Source organism: Manis javanica, chromosome 5, assembly GCF_040802235.1.
Source record: "Manis javanica isolate MJ-LG chromosome 5, MJ_LKY, whole genome shotgun sequence".
Taxonomy (NCBI): domain Eukaryota; kingdom Metazoa; phylum Chordata; class Mammalia; order Pholidota; family Manidae; genus Manis; species Manis javanica.
In genome coordinates this window covers 86,631,594-86,655,980 of record NC_133160.1, presented here as the reverse complement: position 1 = coordinate 86,655,980, position 24,387 = coordinate 86,631,594, and the positions used below count along the sequence as shown (strand labels likewise).

The 24,387-nt window shown below is 35.0% G+C and overlaps 1 protein-coding gene across 2 annotated transcripts in view; it reads left to right on the top strand.

The window, feature by feature from the left end:
- The window catches only part of TET2 (tet methylcytosine dioxygenase 2), a 160,365-nt gene that overhangs the window by 19,145 nt on the left and 116,833 nt on the right, over window positions 1–24,387 (top strand). For both annotated transcript variants that reach the window (XR_012131634.1, XM_037020089.2), the window contains exon 2: window positions 22,940–23,087. The gene's annotated coding sequence lies outside the window, so the exon portion shown is untranslated. The remainder of the gene's footprint in view (window positions 1–22,939; window positions 23,088–24,387) is intronic.

The following is a 24,387-nucleotide window of genomic DNA, read 5'->3' as shown; positions in this document are numbered from 1 at the left end:
TTCCTTACCAATTTGGATGCCTTTTGTTTCTTTTTTGTGTCTGATTGCTGTGGCTAGGACTTCCTGTGCTATGCTGAATAAAAGTGGTGAGAGTGGGCATCCCTGTGTTCCTGATCTTAAAGGAAATGCTTTCAGCTTCTCACCATTAAGTATGATATTAGCCATGGGCTTATCATATATAGTCTTTATAATATTGAGTTATGCTCCCTCCATACCCACTTTGTTCAGAGTTTTTACCATGAATAGACACAGATTTTTATCAAATGTTTTTCAGTATCTATTGAGATGATCATACAGTTTTTATCCTCCCTTTGTTAACATGGCATATCACATTGAGTATTTTGTGGACGCTGAACAATCCTTGTTGTGTCCTTGGAATGAAGTCCTCTTGGTTGTGGTGAGTGATCCTTTTAACATATTTTTTAATTCAGTTTGCTAATATTTTGTTGAGGATTGAATTAAATTTTGTTGAAAAATAAGAGAAACAAAGAAAGCATTCAATTTTAGCTTACTGTCTGTAAGGAACAATGCAAACAACCTTAAAAAAGTGTGTGTAGGGTATACACTGTATATTTGTATGTGTGTGTGTGTGTGTGTGTGTGTGTGTGTGTATAATATATCTCTAGACAATATTTGCACAGTTTTTTCACTGGTACTTTATTTACACTCATTTTAAAAATAATAATAGAGCTATAGTCCATTGCTAATTTTCAAAACTTGGTGTGTATGGTTATTTACTAAGTCCTCAATATTCCTCTATCATGCTTCTGTATTATAGTTCCCAGGTGTAGTCAGTAATTGTGCTTATTAGTTCCAAGAGTAGAGATTCATCCTATGCAGATCAAAGGTTGTGATTATCTAATTTCTGGACCTTTGAAGATACTTTGCTTATCTTCATATCTTCTACCAGTTTTTCTGCTCATTAACAGGTAATAGAAAGTAAGAAAAGGAGGTGAAACCTAAATTTCACCACTTTGCATTGCTCAGCAATCTTTAAAAATAAACAGCAAAATCTATAAGGACATAATCTTTCCTGAGAGCTCCACTTCCCTAACTATAGTGAATGAAGAGAACACTGAAAACAACAGGTTGCCAAGAAATATCCAAACTCCATAAAGTCTACTTCTGAAATATGTCCACAATCTGATCATTTCCCACTATTTCACCATTTGCACACTGTTGAAAGCCACCGCCATGCCTCACTTTGAGTGCTTCAATATCCTCCATTAGAGTGGGTCTTCCTCTTTCTGACTCTCTCTCCCTCGGTCATTTCACCATGGTCTTTTACCCAAGCCTAAAATTCAAGTGATCATTTAAAAATTAAGTCAGATCATGTCTCTCCTCTGTATAAAACCATCAGTGAATCCCTGTTTAACTCAAGAGTACAAGCCGAAGTCCTTTCCAGGGCCTCTGAGGTCTCAGATGATCTGGCCACTGTTTACATTTCTGATTCCATTTCTTGCCACTCTTCTCCCTTCCCTCTGATATTCATTGATTTCTTGATGTTCTGACAATAAGATGACCATCCTCTTTCCTCCAGGTTTTCACTTGCGGTTCCCTGTTCCTGGAACTCTCTTCCTTCATGTATCTACCGGGGTTTCTTCTTTCTTTCTTTGGATCTCTCCTTGAGTATTAATTTTCAGGGATACATTCCCTAACCATTCTGTCTAGCAGAATTGCCGCTCTTGACGTTGCCTTGTTTTCTTTCATAAGGTTTATCATCACTTGGCAAAGTATTTGTTTATTTCTGCTTTTTAAAAAAATTCATTGTCTGCTCCACACAGTAGATCTGAGTTCTGTGAGAACAGGGGCGTTGTTTGAGTCACGTAGCCTCAGCACACAGAGCAGTGGCTGGAACGCGGTAGACAGTATTTTGTGAATGTATGAATGAATGAAAATGGTGTAAAAAAAAAGAGGCAATAATATAATTTTATTTTTACTCCATTTCTCTTTAAACTACCAGTGTTGTTTCTTTCCTTATTCCTCGCCATCAGGAATTAAAGACAGATAAACTATTCATTGTGCACACGTAAGTGAAATTAGGCTCTCAGATTCCCATGACATAGCCGTAACAATCTTCCAGGTACTTCTGGGCCCAAGGAAACATTTGTAGTTAAAATACCATGCATACTGGCAACTACTTTTTTCTGATGTTATTGTAATTCGATAGATTTCAGTTATATTTGTGTGTTCAAAAGGCTTTTGTGGCTACTTCAAAATATAAACATGATTTGGAAAACTACTTTAACTTTCAAACAACTGATCTATAAATAGGATTTTGGAGGTCAGGCTTCCTGAAAGGTGAGCACTGCCTATGTTCTTCTGCCTTTTTCTTTCAAGGAAGGCTAACAACTTCCTTCTAGAGAAGGAGAAATAGCACTGTTTCCTATTTTCTTTGTACCTACTAACATGATGAGATAATACCATCCCACTAGTTTCTTAGTTCTGAGTTTGAATGTCCTTCGCATTTATTTCATAGTGAAAAACAGTTATAGGTAGATGGTTCTTCTATGCAAGTTTTCCACTGGTTTTGAAATGCCTTCCTTACTCATTAAAAAATAAATGGCTAATAAGAAGAAAACAAATCCTACCATTTGCAACAACATGGATGGAGCTAGAGGGTATTATGCTCAGTGAAATGAGCCAGGCCAAGAAAGACAAGTACCAAATGATTTCACTCATCTGTGGAGTATAACAAAGCAAAAACTGAAGGACCAAAACAGCAGCAGACTCACAGAACCCAAATGGACTAACAGTTATCAAAGGGAAAGGGACTGGGGAGGATGGGTGGGAAGGGAGGGATAAGGGGGAAAAAGGGGCATTACGATTAGCACACATAATGGAGGGGTGAGCATGGGGAAGGCAGTATAGCACAGAGAAGACAAGTAGTGACTCTATAGCATCTTACTATGCTGATGGACAGTGACTGTAACGGGGTATGTGGTGGGGACTTGCTAATAGGGGAATCTAGTAACCACAATGTTGCTCATGTGATTGTATATTAATGATGCCATAATTTTTAAAAATGGCTAAAACAAATTCATAGTAAGTTGAGTGCATTTTTCTTGATTCTGTTATTGTTTCTAAGCTCCATGATGAGAGTTCTATTTCTGTTTCCTTCAAAATGGTATTTCCAATGTCTAGCACAGTTCCTGGAACATTGTAAGCTCTATGAGAGTTCTATGTAAGCTCTATGAGGGAACTTACAAAAAAAAATTCATATATTTGTAATTTAGACCAATACTTTTTTTTTTATTAAGGTATCATCGATATTCAATCTTACGAAGATTTCACGTGAGCAACATTGTGGTTACTACATTCACCCATATTATCACGCCTCCCCGCCCCACATCCTATTGCAGTCATTGTCCATCAGCGTAGTAAGATGGTATAGTCACTACCTGTTTAGACCAGTACTTTTAAAGAATTTTTATTCCAAAGGTTTAGTAGCAAAAAACCCATAGTGATTAATACTTGACTTGATGATAATGAAATGAAATACATTGATTCTTTTTTCCTTTTCTTCCAAATATAGAGAACTTTCTGAAATCTGAAATCAATACTTTTATTGACATAATACACACAGTATAACAAGATAAAAGAAGCCAATAGTCCCTCATTGATCTTCTATTCTCTAAATAATGGCTAGAAGATGATAATTTAAAAAAAATTCAAAGGTCAAAAAACCTTCTTCAAATAAACAGTATAACTTGTTGAGGCATCTTCTGAAATCTTAATTCTATATTGGTGATACCAAGGTCCTGCTCTTGATAAAAGATGCTGCTCCTTGCTGCTAGTGTCATATATTCTCACTTACAGTGGAAAAAATACAGTGTGGTACTTGGGATACTGCAAAAGGGAAGTCAGCATTCATACTTGTGGACAGGTGCAGAAATACACTAGGCTTTCTCTTCCAGATTGTTTTTTTCATATTCATATGCGTGTCTTTACCTGTTTTGAAAGCCTGTTTTCTAATCTTTTTCCAAGGTTTATCATCTTCTTCCTATGTCCATAGTATGCATTTACCAGATAGTCCAAGCACGAGTAGTATACTTGGTATTACAGAAAGGTACAGTTGACATTAAATGAGATATTTGACTTTTATGTGCTACTGAGCAGGAGAAAGCTTATAATTTCTCATTTATAAAATGAAGGATTCAGACAAGATAACATTTTATTAAATTTCACTGAATTTCAAATTCAGCATAGTAAACATATATTATTATGACTACTTGTAGCATATTGCAGATGTTAAATTTTGTTCCATTGTATTTTATAAGTGACCTTATTATTTCCTTTCAAGGAAAAAAACAGTATTACATTCAAATACCTGTGTGCTTATCAGAAACACTTCAGAAGTATGAAGATTGAATTCAGGGTGTCTTAACACATTACTTTATGCAATATTTCTCATGATGTGAGAATATTATTGGCATTAAGATGTGAGACTGATTAACTCTTTTTCCTAACTTAAAAAGAAAATCTTCCAGTGAGTGGGAAAAAATTCATCAAAAGTGTTCTAGTAGATAATAGGTACAATTAACAGTTGTTTTTTCCAGTTGGCCATGCTACTATCTTGTTATACAATGCATTGCTTTTCTGACAGAGCAGAGAACAAAGTTACTCTGGTCTTATTTCCGTAAACTGAACTCTAAATATCCCTTCAGAGAATAGATGATGTGAAAAAGAATCCTGCTACTTAAGCCTCTAAAGAATATAGATTTTGTTCTTAAGAGGAAGTTCCCTCCTGCATACCAATACAAAGGATAAAAAGTTTACCTTTCTTTAATCTGTAAAGGAAAATGTGCATAAAATGGCTATTTACTGTGTACAATTTACTAATGTGCTAAATTCCTGGATTAACCTTTTGAGAAAAATTCAAACTTACTGAAAATGAGATAACAATGAGTCATTTTAGTAAGTAAATCGTTTTGAAAATGACAGGTTTGCTACAAGAATGCAAAGTTGATGAGGTGAAAAAAATTCAAAGAAATTTGCTGATTCATTTTCTCTACTACTCAGTGAATGCAAATTCCATTTACTCAAGATATTATGTGGTAGATTAAAACATCTTTGAAACTAGGCTAATATCCTAAGGAGAACTCCTCTTAACCTGCTGTATATGCAGGATTACAATTTAACAGGGATTAACACTGGTTAGGAAAAATATTGAGACTTCAGGACTTCAGCAAAATATTGACTGAGGGTAGATGTGTGTATAGAAATATAAAACATTTTACCCGTACCTATAAAGATTGTGTATATCATTTCTTAATACTAGGTAGCAATGACTTCAAAAGACCATAGATCTCCCTGTCAACATACACTGTGACAAAATTAATATGCTAATTCTGTTTTCACCCAGAACCTCAATTTGTTCTATAATTTTAGAACAAGTAAGAATAAAAATTTTTGGTTATCAGAGAGAGTTAAAGCCAATATATGTAAAACTGTGGTAAGTCTACGCCTTATTTGATAGGCCTTGAAAAGATATTTCACCAGTGCTTTCTTCTATGAAAAGTTCATTGGTACATGGTAAAAACCATTTTTGAGAACCAACACACCATGATCACAGAATTTCTAGTCACTAGTATTTCCTAATTCATATTTGGATAAAAAGATGTGATATATTATAGGATTACATATGGTTAAAAAGTAAAAAAAAAAATACTTTGAAAAAACTACTGTAATTTCCATGTAGGGAACTTACTATGCTTACAACTAAAAAGATAAAAAGATGAACAAACTGAAAAAAATCAATTCTTCATAGCTCCCTTGGAGAAGTCAGGTCACAGGGCAAACCACTGCTCCCTAAATGGGAAAGACAGGGAGATACAGAGAATCACATTTCACAGGAGCAGAAACCCATGAGTGGAAACGTCTGTAACAACTAGTGTCAGGGTAGAAAAATGAGTTACTAACAAACTGCTGGAGGCTCACTGTGGGTAAGTCACAGAGTAAAAACCTAGGGGCACCCAGCTATAGGGGACCCTAAACTTTTGTGAATTTTACCTCCAGGTGCTGTACCAGGTCCTTACAGTAAGTATCTGAGGAAAGTCCCCTTGTACTTTGGCAGGGGGAAGAGGGAGCCATTTTGAAATATGCCAGAGTGTTCTGTTCTTAATAAGGCCTGTCCTCAGGAGAAACTATTTTACCAGAACCTAAAATACCTGGGGGAAAGGAAATGCCCAACTCCAGTTCCCTGCAACTTTCAATATGAAAGACAGGAAATAAGCACCTCCAGACCCTTCCAGCTATCCTGTCCTACTTAAGGAGGGGGAGGTGGGCACTGAGAAGCGCTGGTGAAGCTCACAGTCAGGGGCAAAGGCTTACCACAGGACCGAGGTGAGACCTCATCAGAGGACTGGAGGATGCTTCTCATCCTTCCACACCTTACCACTACATTACTAAAGGCCTATTTACTGCAATTCTTTTCCCCCAATACATGTCCAGTTTAGAACAAAAAACTACCAGACATACTAAAAGGCAAAAAACACAGTTTGAAGAGACTGAACTAGTATCAGAACCAGGGTCAGATGTGGCAGGAATGTTGGAATTATCAGACCAGGGTTTTTTTAAAACCATGATTAATATGCTCAGGGCTTTAATGGAAAAAGTAGACAACATGTAAAAACAGATGGATAATATAAGTAGAGAGGTGGAGACTTCAAGAAAAAATAAGAAATGCTGGAGATCAAAAACACTACCAGAAATGAAGACTACCTTTAATAGAGGTGTTAGTAGACTGGATATGACTGAGGAAAGAATCTCTGAGCTTGAGCATAAAGACAACAGAAACTTCCAAAGCTGAAAAGAGAAAAAATAAAATAACCAAACAAAATGCAACAGATATCCAAGAATTGTGGGACAATTACAGAAGATGTAATATGGGCATAATGGGAATACCAAAAGAGAAAGGAATAGAAGCAATATTTAAAGCAATAATGAGTGAGAATTTTCCCAAGTTAACGTCAGATACCAAACCACAGATCCTAGAAACTCAGGAAACACCAAGCAGGATAAATGCCAAAAAACAAAACAAAGCACTACATGTGGGTATATCATGTTCAAAGTGCAGAAAATCAATGATAAAAAAATCTTGAAAGAAGGCAGAAAAAAAGACCCCTTATATAGAATAGCAAAGCTAGGAGTTACATCTGACTTCTCCTTAGGCACCACGCCAACAGTAAGAGAGTAGAGAGAGGTTTAAAGTGTTGAGAGAGAGAGAAAAAAAATTGTGAAATTATTCTGCAAAAGTGAAGGAGAAATAAAGACTTTCTCAAACAAAAAATGAGGGAATTTGTTGCCAGTAGACTTTCTTGCAAGAAATGTAAAAATTCTTCAGGAAAAAAGGAGAATGATATAGGTCAGGAACTAAGATCTACACAAAGAAAGGAAGAGCATTGGAGAAGAAATAACTGAAAGTAAAATCAAAACATTTATTTTTCTTATTTGGCCTAACCTTTAATCATTTGTTCAAAATAATAGTAACAATGTACTAAATTATGTACTCTCTCTATACATATATATGCACAAAAACATACATTTATATACATATGTGTTCAAATACACATATACATATTCATATATAAGTGAAATAAATGATGGTAACGATACAGGGACAGGAGGGAGGAGTTGGGACTATTTTGTTATTATGAGGTACTTACAGTCCCCATGGAGTGGTATCATGTTATTTGAAAGTGGACTTGGATTAGTTGTAAATGTATATTGCAAACTCTAGGGCAACAACTAAAAAAAAAAGCTTTAAAAGAAGTATAACTGATATGCTAAGAAGAGAAAAAGGAACTATATGACTCAAAACCACAAAAGACAGAAAAGGTGTGGAAGATAAAAATAGCAACAAAGTACAAAGGCCACAATGTAAAAAACAGTAGTAAATATGGCAGATATTAATTCAGCTCTATCAGTAATCACCTTATAGCAGTGGTCTAAATTCACTAATTAAAGAGATCATCCAAGTGAATCAGAAAACAAAACCCAACTATATTGTCTATAAGATACTTTAAATATAAAGACACATATAGATGAAAAGTAAGGGACTGGAGAAAGATACACCATTCTAACACTATATATATATATATATATATATATATATATATATATATATATATATATATTATTTTGGTATCAGTAATATACAATCACATGCACAACACTGTGGTTACTAGATTCCCCCCATTATCAAGTCCCCACCACATGCTAATGCTCTTCAAAAGAAAAGCTAGAGTAGCTATATTATTTTCAAACAGAGCAGACTTCAGAGCCAAGAAATCTATCAGACATAAAAAAGCATTGCGTAATTACTTTAAAAGGGGTCAAAACTGCAAGAAGGTATAACAATCCTTAATATGCATTCACCTAACAACTGTCAAAATATACAAGGCAAAAACAGAATTGCAAAGAAAAATAGATGAATCCACTATTATAACTGGAAACTGTAATACTTCTCTATCAAAAATAGATTTAGCAGGCAGAAAATCAGCAAGAACATGTGCTCAACAGCACCATCAATTGACTGGATATAAATGACATCTTATATACTACTTCATCAATGACAGCAGATAACACATTCCTTTCAAGCTCTCATGGAGTATTCACCAAGATAGACCACATTCTGGGCTATAAAACACACCTTAACAAGCTTAAGAGAATATAAATCATACAGTGCTCTCAGACCATAGAGGAATTAAACCAGAAATCAATAACAGAAAGGTCGTTGGAAAATCCAAAAATAGTTGCAGCTTTAATGACAACACACATGTAAATAACACATGTCAAGAAAGGAATCTCAGGAGAAACAAAAGTATTTTGAACTAAAGGGAAATGAAAATAAAACATCAAAATTTGTGAGATTCAGTGAAAACAATTTATAGCAGTCATGCCTGTATTAGACAATGAGAGAGATCTAAGAATCTATAATCTGAGATTTCTTCTTAGGAAACTAGAAAAAGAAGAGCGAATTAAATCCAAAGTAAGCAGAAGAAAAGAAATAAAAATTGGATCAATAATCAATGAAATTGATAACATAATCAATAGAGAAAACCAACAAAACCAAAACTAGTTCTTTGAAAACATCAATAAAATCAGTGAGCCTCTAGCCAAGCAACCTAAGATAAAAAGAGGACACAAATTCCTAATATCAGAAATTAAAGAGGGGACAGCACTACAGACCTCATGGATGTTAAAAGGATAAAAAAAGAACACTATGAGGAACTCTGTGCTCACAAACTTAGTAACCTAGATGAAAAGGATTTATTCCTTGAAACTTACACTCTGCCAAAACTCATACAGGAAGAATAAGATAATCTGAATAGGCCTATGTCTGTTAAAGAAATTGAACTAATAATGAATAATCTTCCAAAACAGAAAGCATCAGGCCCATATGGATTCGATGTTGAACTCTTCCAAATTTAAGTAAAAAATTGTACCAATTCTCTACACTCTCTTTCAGAAAATAGAAGGAATACTTCCTAGCTCATTCTGTGAGGCCAACACTACCCTAATACCAAAACTAGACAAAGCCATTATAAGAAAACTTTAGCCCTCATGAACATGAGTGCAAAAATCCTCAACAAAATATTAGCAAACCACATCCCACAATGTATAAAAAGAATTATAAACAAATGGAACTTAAGCCAGCTGTGCAAGGCTGATTCACCACTTGAAAATCAATTAATAACAGAAAGGTCGTTGGAAAATCCAAAAATAGTTGCAGCTTTAATGACAACACACATGTAAATAACACATGTCAAGAAAGGAATCTCAGGAGAAACCAAAGTATTTTGAACTAAAGGGAAATGAAAATAAAACATCAAAATTTGTGAGATTCAGTGAAAACAATTTATAGCAGTCATGCCTGTATTAGACAATGAGAGAGATCTAAGAATCTATAATCTGAGATTTCTTCTTAGGAAACTAGAAACTGATTGCATTAATGGGCTAAAGAAGAAAAAATAGATCATCATTTAAATAGATGCAGAAAAAGCATTTGACAAAATCAAATACCCATTCATGATAAAAAAAAGTCTCAGCAATGTAGGAATAGAGGAAACTTCCTCAACTTGATAAAAAGCATCTACAAAAAACCTACAGCTAATATCACTCAATGTAAGAAACTCAGTTTTCCCACCAAGATCAGGAACAAGGCAGGGATGTCCTCTCACTATTGCTTTCAACATAGCACTGGAAGTCCTAGCTAATGCAGTAAGAAAGAGAAATAAAAAGAGTATAGATTAGGAAGGAAGAAATAAAACTGTCCTTGTTTCCAGATGACATGATCATCTATGTACAAAATATGGAATACAGTTGAACCTTGAATAATTCAGGGTTTAGGGGCACTGACCCCCATGCAGTCAAAAATCCATGTATAACTTTTGACTGCCCAGAAACTTAACTATTAATAGCCTACGGTTGACCAGAAGCCTTAACAATAATATATACAGTTGATTAACGCATATTTTATATTGTATTCTTACAGTAAAGCAGGCAAAAAATGTTTTTTTAATTATTGGAAATCTCCAAAAATTTTCCAATATATTTATTAAAAAAAAACCCTCACATCGAAGTGGCCCTGTGCATTTCAATCCCATGTTCAAGGGTCAACTATAATCAACAAAAAACTCCTGAAGCTAATAAGCAATTATAACAAGGTTGCAGGGTATAAGATTAACATACAAATGTCAATCACTTTTCTGTATACCAGCAATGAGCAAGTGGAATTTGAAATTCCACATTATCGTTTACATTGGTATCCCCCTAAATGAGATACTTAGGTATTAATCTAACAAAATATGTACAAGATCTATATGAGGAAAACTACAAATCTCTGGTGAAGGAAGAGAATTAAATACATGGAGAGATATTCCATGTTCATGGATAGGAAGACTCAATATTGTGAAGATGTCTGTTCTTCAAAATTTTATAATCCAACACAATTTCAGTCAAAATCCCCACAAGTTATTTTGTAAATATCGACAAATGGATTCTAAAGTTTATATGGAGAAGCAAAAAATACAGTACTGAAGGGGAAGAACTAAGTGGAAGACTTACACAACCTGATTTCAAGTCTTGCTATAAAGCCACAATAATCAATACAGTGTGATGTTGGCAAATGGATAGACAAATAAATCAGTGGAACAGAATAGAGAGCTCAGAAATAGACCCACATAAATATAGGCAACTGATGGGAAAACTGAACAGCTACATGTAAAATAATGAAACTGGATTATTGCCTAACTCCATACACAAAAGTACACTTGAAATGGATCAAAGACCTGAATGTAAGTCATGAAACCATAAAACTCTTAGAAGAAAACATAGGCAAAAATCTCTGAATATAAACATGAGCAACATTTACCTGAACACATCTCCTTATGCAAGGGAAACAAAAGCAAAAATGAACAAATGGAACTACATCAAGCTAAAATCTTTTGTACAGCAAAGGACACCATCAGGAGAACAAAAAGGCGTCCTACATTATGGGAGAATATATTCATAAATGGAATATCCAACAAGGGGTTAACATCCAAAATATATAAAGAACTCACATGCCTCAATACCCAAAAAGCAAATAACCCAATTAAAAAAATGGGTGGAGGATATAAACAGACACTTCTCCAAATAAGAAAATCAGATAGCCAACAGGCACATGAAAAGATGCTCCACATGGCTAATTATCAGGGAAATGCAAATTAAAACCACAATGAGATATCACCTCACACCAGTTAGAATGGTCAACATCCCAACATCCAAAAGACAAGGAAAAGCAAATGCTGGGGAGAATGCGGAGAAAGGGGAACCCTCCTACACTGTTCATGGGAATGTGAATTAGTTCAACCATCACGCAAAGCAATATGGAAGTTCCTCAAAAAACTAAAAATAGAAATACCATTTGACTCAGGAATTCCACTCCTAGGAATTTACCCAAAGACAATAAGATCCCTTATTCAAAAAGATATATGCACCCCTGTGTTTATTGCAGCACTATTTACAATAGCTAAGATATGGAAGCAACCTAAGTGTCCATCAGTAGATCAATGGATAACGAAGTGGTACATATATACACACTGGAATATTCCACCATAAGAAGAAAACAAATCCTACCATTTGCAACATGGATGGAGCTAAAGGGTGTTATGCTCAGTGAAATAAGCCAGGCAGAGAAAGAGAAACTAAAAGAAAATGTCAACGTTATACTCATCACAAAAATTAAAATAGGTTATAGATCTAAATATAAAATACAAAACTATAAATAACTCCTAGAAGATAACATAGGAGAAATCCTAGATAACCTTGGGTATGGCAATGAGTTTTTTGATATAAGACCAAAGATAAGATCATAAGGTAACATTTTCTAAGTTGGATTTCTTTAAAATTAAAAATTTCTGCTCTGCTAAAGTCAGTATCAAGTGAATGGGAATACTAGCCACAGACTGGGAAAAAATATTTGCAAAAGACATATCTGATTAAGGTCTGTTATCCAAAATATACTAAGAATTATTCCAACTCTTAAAACAATAAAAAAGTTTTAAAATGATTTTTAAAATAGAATAGACACCTCACCAAAGAAAATATACAGATGGCAAGTAAGCCTATGAAAAGATGTTCATTATATCTCATCAGGGAATTGCAAATTAAAACAGGAGATTCTGCTATACACCTATTAGAATGGCCAAAATCTAAAACAGTGACACACCAAATACAGGTGAGATTGGAAGGCAACAGAAACTCTTTATTCATTGCTGGTAGGAAGGCAAAATGGTACAGCCACTTTGGAACAAAGTTTAGCAGTTCTCACAAAATTACAATTACTCTTACCATACAATCCAACAGTTGTGCTCCTTAGTATTTACCCAAAGGAGTTGAAAGCTGTCCACACAAAAACGTGTACACAGGTGTTCATAGCAACTTTCTTTGTAATTGTTAAAACTTGATCTCAACCAAGATGCCTTTCAGTAGGTGAATGGAGAAATAAACTGTGTATCTCCAGACAATGGAATGCTACTCAGCACTAAGAAGAAACAAGCTATCAAGCCATGAAAAGATGTGGAGGAATGTTAGTTACATGCATTATTATTTAGTGAAATAAGCCATTCTGTAAAACATACTGCATGATTCCAATTCTCTAACATGCTGGAAAAAGATGAGACAGTAAAAAAATCACTGGTTTCCAGAAATTAGGCAGTAGGAAGAGATGATAAGCAAAGTAGACAGGATTTTGAGGAACTTTAGGATTCTGTAGTATATTACAATGGTGGACATGCCATAACACATCTGTCAAAATTAATAGAATGCACAACATCAAGAGTGAGCCTGAATGTAAAGTGTGGACTTTGGGTGATGATATGTCAGTGTAGGTTCATCAGTTATAACAAATGCACTTTGGTGGGGATGTTGATAGGGAGGTTGTATGTGTTTGTTGACAGAAATATATGAGAACTCTCCGTACTGCCCACTAAATTTTAAATTGAACCTAAATTCTTCCTCCCCAAAAATAGAATTTGGTAATTAAAAAAAATAACGCAAAACAGCCTGAAAAAAATCCTTAAGTTAATACAAATAAAATAAACGACACAGTAAAAGTATGTCTTCTTTTTCTAGTTGGGTAGCTGTAATGTTTCAATTCAAGGCCTTTTGACACTTGGTTTTCCAACCTAAGTTTAAGGAAAATAAGTTATTCTAATTGCCCCACAGCCTTATTTGCAATGAACAGTTAGCCCCAATCCCTCAAAAGGTGAGTGGACGAGGGATTGGGGGCCAATGGGTACAATTTAGTGGGTTTCATTCAGTGCCCATGGTATGTCAAAGTCTACAAACCAAATTCATGTACCTATAGATTCCATGCCTTTTTTCAGAGTGTTGAAAAGTCTTATTTGGTTTTATGTGAAGATTTTCTCCTCATCACTCTTCAAAAAAATGGAGGCTGTATATCCTCTTCATTTTAGGAAATGACTGCTTATAATAGAAACTTATTTTTGTTGCCTGTTATACTTAGATGATTTATGTCACCTCTGACCTGCTTTCTGATAAAGTATGACTTCATTCATAGCTCTGGAGAGGACCTGTGTACACTGACCTGGCATAAACCTAGAGTGTTAAGTCATTTTAGTGGCACTAGTTGGAGGGAAGATTGATATTCCACTATAAGACTGTCCACAGTGAGGGCTGTAAGGCAGCCGCATTTCTAGTGATAACTAATTAAGTTTTCCACTATTAAGTTCTTCGGTATTATTTATCTTTCTCAAAGGGAAAAGGTGTTTGTAGCACATAAAGTATCTGGCTTTTAATGACTGCTGAGCTGAAATAACATGCATATATTAATGGTTGTTCATTTGTTTGTTTCACTTCTCTTCTTTTACTGGTTCATTCTTGGAGGTTAGAGGAGATAGGCCTTTCTGGTCAACTGACAATTGACCATTCTTAGAAATGACACTTTCACTCCTCCAAGTAGGAGTTAGATGCTACAATTTTCATTTAATTTCTTATCCACTCAGAGTCAATGAAGAATCAAGTTATTCAATATTGATTACCAAGACCTATGAACCTGAGTCAGCTTGGCATGAAGGGCATTTCCAAGGCATCCACTAAAGGCAGAATAAGGGGCTCCTTTTTTTCCAAATTCCACTTTGCTCAATGATGATATAAAAATGGTGATTTTATTTTTTCATTATTTAAAGACATCACCCCACACTACAAAACTTCAGTCATTAATATGTAAAGGAAAACACAGATTCTCACATGCCTGCTCTTTTCTGCTGTCATACTTGCACATATAGAAACTGTGTGCACATATGTTCTATAATTATTGAGCTCTTTTGTTTTAAAATATATAATTTCTTTTTTTGACTAGGGAGCTAAGTTATGTTTATTTCAAAGCTTACACTCTGGAATATTGTGATACTCAAAAAACAACTTTCTGCAATATAAATACTTGTCATTTACCTCTCTCTAGTCCATTATCACAAATAGTATTTCACATTCTAATTGAAATTGTCTTTTTATCATTCTCTATAACTCAAGTCCTTATATTTACTCCTCCTTATTAAAGTTGCTTTCCCTAACTACCTCCTGTCCTACTTTAATTTTCATTCCTTCTTTGCCTTTATAAAGGTAAGTTTAAAAATAGTCTTGGGTTCTATAAATCATTATTACACTCACTTATATTTCTACCTAAGATGTTTTAAAACCCTTCACAAGTGTCCTTTATTCAGTCCTCCTTGGTAAGCTATGATCTATATACTCTTTGGCCAAATGTTTTATTTTCTTTTTTGTAGTGTATATATCTGTCTCTGTGATTGTGTGGTCCTGGTTTGTAAACTTTTTTGTTACAATTATGCTTTTAGAGGCATTTATTTTTCCTGGGAATTTCTTGATGACTTTTACTTTGTCGTGTGATGAGCAATGTGTGTCAAAACATCACAGCACAAGGTAATGCTTTACTATCTGTATGCACTCTTTAGTTTTAGAACTAGTATACTTCTACTTTGGTTTCTACAACACAGAGGTTGCTAGGTGACTTTAATCCCTTTCAACAAGAGGACAATCAACAACAAGTTTTTACTCTTTAGATTTGTATATTCCATCTAGAAAATATAGCAAATAAAAATGATTTGAAATGTATTTTTTTAATGTGTAGCTCTGTGTACACTGCCTCCTACATCTCCATATCATGACATCAAATATTTCTTAAAGTTCTAATTTTTTCATTATTATTATTTGCTTGTTCATAAGCATCAACTTTTCAGCAGCAATAGTTATACACCATCTCTAGGAAATTCAATATATGAAAATTCAGTTTATTGTGAAAGCATTAATTTTAAGAAAAACATATGTCAAAATTTTGTTAAAATATTCCCATTCATTTCTCTGACTCTCCGTTCTTGTTTTTTTTTTTTGACTCTCCATTCTTAAGTGTGGTTGAACTTACAGCTATATTTATACTAAATAATTTATTTAGGGAGAAATATATTTAAATTCTGTCAGCCTGATCATTACTTGGAAGTGTAACCTCATATTTTCATTCTTAAATAATTTTAATAAAATCATAAAATATTTTATATAAATATGTTTAATTAAAAATTTTTTTAAAGTCCTTTTTCTTTAAGTTTTAATTTCTTTCACAAAATTTCCCCCAAGGTGTTGCTTTTTAGCTAGGCAAAAATTAATAGATAACATTTTCTCCAATAACAAGTGGTAGATTTGCAAAGACTTTTAATAATTGCTTAATGCCTTTTTTATCCCTTATTTAAGGATCATACAAACATGCAGAGATGATAGCAGCAGGTGTACATTAGTATGGCTATGCTTATGGTTCCTGAAATATTTCTAAGGTAGCTAGAGAATTCTGCTGCCCTAAGCCACTCCAGCTCCCTTCTTGTGACTCCCTGTACCTCCCCACAATCTTGCAACTGAAATAATAATTATGGCCTGAAGCAGCCCCTAGGACCCTCCTCCAACATTATGACCCATGCTTTGACATGCCAGCTGTTAAATTATTTTGATTATCACTCATGTATGGCAAGAGAATTATCATCTATTTGTCTTAACTTGATGTTTACTAAACTGTTTGTAATACCTTATGGTAGAAGTATTTTATGTCATCTTAATGATACTTCCAATTTTGCAAAATGCATAATTTGTTGTTAATAATCTAGGTAAACATAACCCAGAATTTTCCTATATGTTCTGAAATCTTTCAGTATAATAGTCTATTTTGAGAAACAAGATAAAATTAGAATCTGGGAAATTTGTGCAGTTTTCCAGTTTCATTTGCCTTTTTGTTGGAAATAAGATTTGATGAAATTTCCTTGTTTACATTTTTAGAATGCAAAATGTAGACAGCATTATAACTGAAGTGATACTGCTTTTTAAAAATAGTGGTAAATCAAATGTGGGCTGTTCTATGTATAGTATAAAATTTCGTTTATACAATTTGCTTTCTCATCAAGTATTAGAATTTTTCTCATTGATCCTTTGGTGTTTTTATTGATATTATTAATATAATAGTTTTAAACCTCATATAGCTCATATTACTTACAGCATTCTCCATGAATGCTGTAAGATAGATAGTCTTTGGCTATTTGACAGTTTATATCATAATTAATGATTTAAAAATTCACTCTTTTACTTCTGTCTGTGTTGAATAAATGGAAGGTGAGGCTAATGTATACCTAATAATTTCTAAAATGTAGGGAAAATGAACTCATTTTTAAGTATCTAGGCTAATGTTATAGATTTGAAGCAGTGTTTTTCAAAAGCACGTACAGTCTACCAAGTTATTAATCCTCAGTCCCTGGCTGTTATAAATGGATATAATTAGCAATTCACTCTAAATGAACCACTGAAGTAACCTCCTACTCTGAAAAATCCATTACATCACTTTATACTATGAAATTATGAAATCTAAGTAATAGAAAATATGTTGTAAAATTTCTTTGGAATCAATAATGAGCATGTGACTCTCAGTTACATATATTACAATTTAAGGGTTATTCATTATAAAGTATCACATAAATGTTTGCATTAAAGATGCAATAATTCACATATCCTTTTTCTGCTTGATTTTTACTGAACATATTCTTCTAATGTGGACCTTCCATCTTGATTTTTAAAAATATCTATTACTTCAAAACTTTTTGTTTGTTTCTATAAGATATATAAATTGATCCATTAACCTATATAAAATGCCAGGCCAAGGGAATTTATACCTGTACCTCTACACTTCTGTGTTTGGTTCTTAAAATAATTTCTTTGTGCAATGGAATTCCTGTGCCAAACAGTTTGTAACTGCTGCCTAATATTTCAGCATTGTTTGGCAATTTTAGTTCTATAAAGACTTGATTAGAAACAACCTTGTTTGGTCTATGTTTGTTTTTATCTTAGTGGAATTTATTCTGTAAACACAGAATTTTTCCTTGGAGTCACCACTTGTCTATGTTAGGAAGTGCAAGGAGTAAGTGTGCACAAGGACTTCCTTTAGTTTTCTTCTTAGAGCTTTAGCTACCATAGTGATTATTTTTAAAGCATTAATAGAATAGTTATTGCTGTCAAGTGGCTGATATTCTGAAACAGCACTTCCCTTTGGGCACCACACAGTTGGGATCACTTACTTACAGAAAGAGGGTGTGTGTGTAAGAGAGAGAGAGAGGAAAGAAGGGAAGGAGAAGGCAGGGGTAAGGGAGTGAGGGGGTGAGGTGATGGGGAAGAAAACCATCTGTAGGCCTATCTTCCTGGGGTCAGTAACTTGCTGCTCGGTGAACTCCATTTTGACTCCGTCCAGACCTGAAGGGGGATCACACTGGGCAGGGAGGCAGCCAAGGCAGCATTCCAACAGAAGGGATCACCTGTGATCTGGCTGGGATGCTTTGAAGGGATGTGCGGTGAGGGTTGACAGCAGCACAAAGGAGAAAGGAAGGAGTAGATCCAGTGGGATAAGCGTAGTCCCCTGTTTGTAATGGGAGTATTTAGTAACTCCTGATCAGTGAGACCCATCTGTTGAAAAGAAAATGTATTTAAGGCCTTAAAGAAATATTTCTACACATGATGCGTGGCTTACACTGATTGTATATATATATATATATATGTTTATAGGTGGAGTGACTGATTTGTACAGAAAAGTTTGGTTTGCTTTTGAAAGAAAGTGTCTGCTTCTATGCTTCTAAGGTTTGAAGTATAGAATAATTTACCCTTCACCAAAATGGAATGTTTTCTTCATTGAATCTCCTATAAGCCAGTGGAGGCCATGAAGCATGGTAGGTAAGAGTACAGACTCTGGGGTCCTGCAACCTATAAAGTGTGTGCTCAGGGACATGGTAGTATTTTGAAGATTAAATGACTAAGAATATTCAGTAAATCTTTGAGTTTTTTATTGTTATTGTTATTTTTTCATCTACATTCTAGAAAATATTGCAGAAAGTAGACATTATCCTTTTAAAACACAGAAAATTGCTGATGAAGATAAAATATACCAGAATAGGCTCCACTTTAGGAAAATAAGGGAAAATCTGTCTTGGAACCCCATTACCCTCAGAAAGATTGCAACTTTGACCATGAGGTTTATTTAATTCAATTAAAAATGTAGGTATGTATGTGGGAGTGAAAGAGAACATTTAAATGTGTTCATAGGCCTTCATTCTTAGATTTCTTTTTTCTTTTTTTCTCTATGGTTCTTACCTTAACCTCTGTCTTTAACAGTTACTCTTAATATATGTTCTGTTTTGCCTTCTAAGTGATTTTTTTTCTTATAATCTCAGTATATCAGATCAGAGGGAAAACTCAGTGAGTAAGCTGACTGACAATGTTTCGCATTTTCTTTGAGAACATTTACCATAGCATCCTAAATAGTATCATGAAACTTCTCTCTCAAAGCAGGTACCCAGGCATATGAGTCACCACTGTATTGATTCCTGAATGTTATCTTATTGGAGACTTGCCCAACCTGAGCTAAGGCATGATCACTGACCATTAAGGGACTGTGTTCTACCTCGAGACTTGTGATCTCTTACGGGTATACACTCTCATTACTGGGATGGCCTCCTTTTAGAAGGGGGCTGTTTGGAGCTTCGGAAACTTCCTCACACTCTCCTTGATAGCTTGCCAGCTTGGTTCCCGGCCAACCAGATAATTGCTTGTAGTGACACTCCTTCCCCTAGGACTCCCAATCTCATGCCAACCCTTAGAGGGCAGTTGCACAAAGCTTACACATGCCATTCTGAGCCAAGGGTACTGCTGTCCTGAATGCTCCAAATTATAGATTAAAGTCTGATACCAACTCAAGGGACTTAGCAGCTAAAGTTCTGGTAAAACTCTGAGCGTAAAGAATATGCTGTTTTTTATTATTTAACTTTTATATCACTATTTTAAATAGAAACAGGAAGGCAAATGTATAATTCTGTTGCTCTGCCTCCCTTAATTTTTAGTTCATAAATTGCTAATCCTAGCCTTAGGAATCCAAGCACATACAGACAAAGACCCTCTTCTGGTCTGCCAATGCTTCTTTGACCTTTTCTAAAAACACAAGGTATTTCATTGTCCCCAGCCCCAACCCCTGTACTTCACCTGCCTGATAATGTGTAATGCATCGATTCCTCAAATACATCATTTGAAGAATTAATTTTGCCATTTCAGATTCATTCCTAGAATTATCTCTGATTAATACTATCATTCTTTCAGGCAACCAAACTCAAAGTTTTATTGCTATAAATGAGTCTTTTTTCTCCCTGTATCTAGAATGTTACTAATATTCATTCATTTCTCAATTAGTAGTATTTCCTTGCCTGATCATTTCATTTCCTTTGCCATCCTCTTGTTCAGTCTCATCACTTTATATCTGAACTGCTGCATTAAGCCAATATCTTTGCATATAATAATCAATAACACCTAAATCTTCTACTACTTCACACCCAGTAAGATGGCTTTTTTAGAAAGATAATAAGTGCTGCTAAGGATGTGGAAAAATTGGAACCCTTATACACTGCTGATAGGAATGTAAAATGGCAGAACTAATTTGAAAACCAGTTTAGCAAGTCCTCAAAAAGGTAAGCGTAGAATTTTCATACAACCCAGCATTCCACTCTTAGGAATTCCACTCCCAAGAGAATTGAATGTCCATACAAAAACTTATAAAAAGTGAAGGCCCCTATTCAAAGCATTATTCACAGTAACCTAAAGGTGGAAACAATACAAGTACCCATCAGCAGATGAATGGATAAACAAAATGTGGTATATTCTTACAGTGTAATATTACATGGCCATAAAAAGGAAAGAAATCCTGACACATGCTACATGATGAATCCTGAAGACATTATGCTAAATGAAACAAGCCAGTCACAAAAGAACAAATATCATATAATTGTGCTTAACTTGAGGTACCTAGAGTAGTCCATTTCATAGAGATAAGAAGTAGAATTGTATTTGCCAGGAGCTTGGGGTAGGGGTGAGGGGCAAGGGGAGAATGGGAAGTTACTGTTTTGTTGGTACAGAGTTTCACTTTGAGAAGGTGAAAAGTTCTAGAAATAGATGGTGGTGATGATTGCACAACTATGTTGGGCTTGATGCCATAGAGCTGTATACTTAAACTATGGTTAAAATGGACAACTTTGTGTTATAGATGTTTAAGTACATATGAAAAAGACTTTTAAGTGAATGCTTATAGCACCATTATTTGTAATAGCCAAAAAGTAGAAATAACCCAAATGTCCACTGTGAATAGATAAAATGTTGTTTATCTATCTGTACAGTGGAATATTTCTCAGCCATAAAAAGGAAGGAAGTACTGATACATGCTAAAACAGATGAGCCTTGAAAACACAATGCTGAATGAAGGAAACCAGCCAAATTTTGTGTGATTCCATTTATTTGAAATACCCCTAATGGGCAACTCCATAGAGACAGAAAGTCAATTAGCTAGAAAAGAAAGGAATGAGACTGACTCCCACTAGGCACTGGATTTATTTGGGGACTGATTAAATTATTCTAGAATTTGATAATGGCATAGCTTTTTGTATATATTGAAACCCACAGAACTCTATACTTTAAAAGAATGAATTTTATTATAGATATCTCAATTTTTTAAAACCCTAAATTTTAATACATGATTGTTATGATGCCATGTTTCTAAATAAAGCAAATGTCCCAGTCTCAGCTTACTATTTCTAGCTATGTAACTTTGAGGAAATTAACTGATCTCCCCTCTCATATGTAAAACAGGGCTAATAATAACTAGCTTACCAGATGTTTGTTTTAAATAAGGTAACATATGTAATGCAGCTAGCACAGTGTTTTTTCTAGTTACTAAGAACTCAGTAAATTTACTAAGACCCTTTGGGACATGATCCTTAGCCAGCTTCCAATACTATTCCAGATACTATTTCTGGGTATTCTGGAAAATTGTTCAACTCCTTTAGCCATTTTACTAATACTCTTTTCATTCTGGCTCAAATCTGTCCTCTCCAAATTCTTCTAGTGCCCTCTCGTCAGAACTTTAGTGAGAATGTGCCTTTTAGTCTCCCTCAATTTCTATACATATTCCTGCAGCTGTGCCTTTGCCTGAAAACAGTGCTCCCTCCCTGTTCCTCTCCCTCTCTGAGTAACCAACCCCTTGCCCTGAAGTCTCAGAAAACAACTTCCCTCATGCATTAAATTCTCTCCTATTTCAGTGCATGGTCATCTCTACTTCTGGTAGCACCCAAGACTTTCACTGCATCTTTGACCAAGGAAGCCTACATATTATTTATTTTTAAAGTATATGTCTTATTAGGTGAGCCTTTTAAAGGATGTATCCAATCCCTCCAGCTACATTAAAGCCACTGAGCACAGGGACCATGTTATAATGCTTTACCTTTTCCAAAGCCCTTAGAACATTGCCTTGATATAGCATATTCTGAATAAACATTTGCCATTTATGAGTTAAGATAGTGCTATATCTCAACTAGCACAAGTGCTTACAGTAATGATTCTCAATCCTGGCTGCACTTAGAATCACCTGTGGGATAAGACTCATCTTAACCCAACAAATCAGAATTTCTGAAATGAGGCCTCTGTTTCACACCCAAGTGATACAATTACAGTCAGGGCTAAGAACGATTGGATTCAACAGATGAAGTACTAGAAGTCAGTGGGTCCCATGCCTAATTGCTTGTCACAATCAAGATGTGAGGATGACTGATGTAGGCAGAGATGCCTTGGGCAGTGCAAAGTGCTCTATAAATAATTAGACAATGTTAGGGTGCTTTGGGGAGTCTCATTGCTTTGAGAAAGATCCTCCAACCCTGAACTTTTTAACAGCCAACTGTGTAGTGGAAATATCCGATTATGGTCACCTAAACCATTTTAAACTCTATGTAATAGCTTTCATACCAGGTGTACATGCCTTGTTCTTTTTTGCTCACTTAAAAATACTCAAACTCTGTGTTTTTTCCAGGCTGGCCAACATTCACCACCAGACCCTCTCAAGACTGTCTTCTTGCCCTCGCTCCTGTTGAGTCCCCACACTTGGAAGCAGGAGATGGGCTCAGCAGCAGCCAACAGATCATGATCCAGGAGGAGCCGTGAGGGACAGGAAGCTGCTGGTAAGACACGGGGAACAGGTGGTGCGTGGTTTTCGAGAAGAGTAAGTTTCTTCCCCATTAAATAGTCAGTCTGTCTTCCAGCCTTCAATTCTCTTACTCAGTCTGCTCTCAAATACCTTTATTACTTATGCTTAGGACACATGGGTTAGATTTTAAGATCTATGAATCTCTTAAAGTTGTGTGCTGACGTGTGTGTGTGTTTGTGTTTGTGTGTGTGTGTAGAAAAAGAAGATTTTCATCAAATTCTCAATTTCTGTGAATTAGAGGGAGATCAGAAACCATTTAAATTTAACTATAAGCATGGAGAAATTTCATTATCTGTAACCACATGTCACAGTATTTCTTGTTTCCATTTTTACCTCACTTATGGCCATTTTGCCTCAATTTGTTGAGGACCAAAAATATTATATTTGTGGTTATTTGCTGGTCTGAAAAATGAGTGGTGCTTGGTTACTTACTTACTGAGCCTAGGCAGCTGGTTTCATGGCAATTTGGCTCCATAGATCTAATGAAGAACCAAAATACAGAATGACAAATCTCAGGAGAACCTATGTGATTTTTCACATGATTTATCTCAAAGTATAAATAGAGATACTGACAGAGAGGGAGGTGTCAAATACTTTTCCCATCATGTTCTTGTAATTGTTCTTAATACAGATCAGTTGTTCTAAATGCCACTTGCCTGCTAATGAGTGTCCCAACCTAAGGGTTATTTATCAGATCAGGATGTATAGACTTAGGGAACTGATGTATTTTTTTTTCTAAACTACTTGAGATGAAACCTAGAATGAATTTACTATCTAAACCTTTGCTTGTACTATAAGGCAGTTAAGATTATGGGGGCATTGTAGGAAAGATAATGGAGGTTAGGTTTTAAAATAAGAAGAATGAGGCTTTTTTTTTCTCTGTAACTTTTAGCAGGCAATTCAGCTTCAATTTTGCTGAATCTCGTTTATGCATTGAGCATAATAAACTTCTAAAACGCCTGTGTAGCTGTAATCTCTGCCCTCATTCCAGATGCCTAAGGGTGTAAGTGTCCACTCTGCCACTTGATACTTCTTAGAGAATGACCTGGCGCTGAGAAATCCTTCCCAGTGTGTCCTCAGTTAACCTCCCATGATTCCTGGATGTTGCCATTTTCAAGACATAGGGCAAGTGCATCTGCCTAGATTACCTCTCTGCCCTGAGAATTTTAACTCACTCTGTAAGGGAAAAAGAACTCAGCACAGTAGTAACTCTCACAATGAAAATTTTCCCCTAGCATATTAATGTTTTTAGAGTAATCATTGTAACCAAAAAT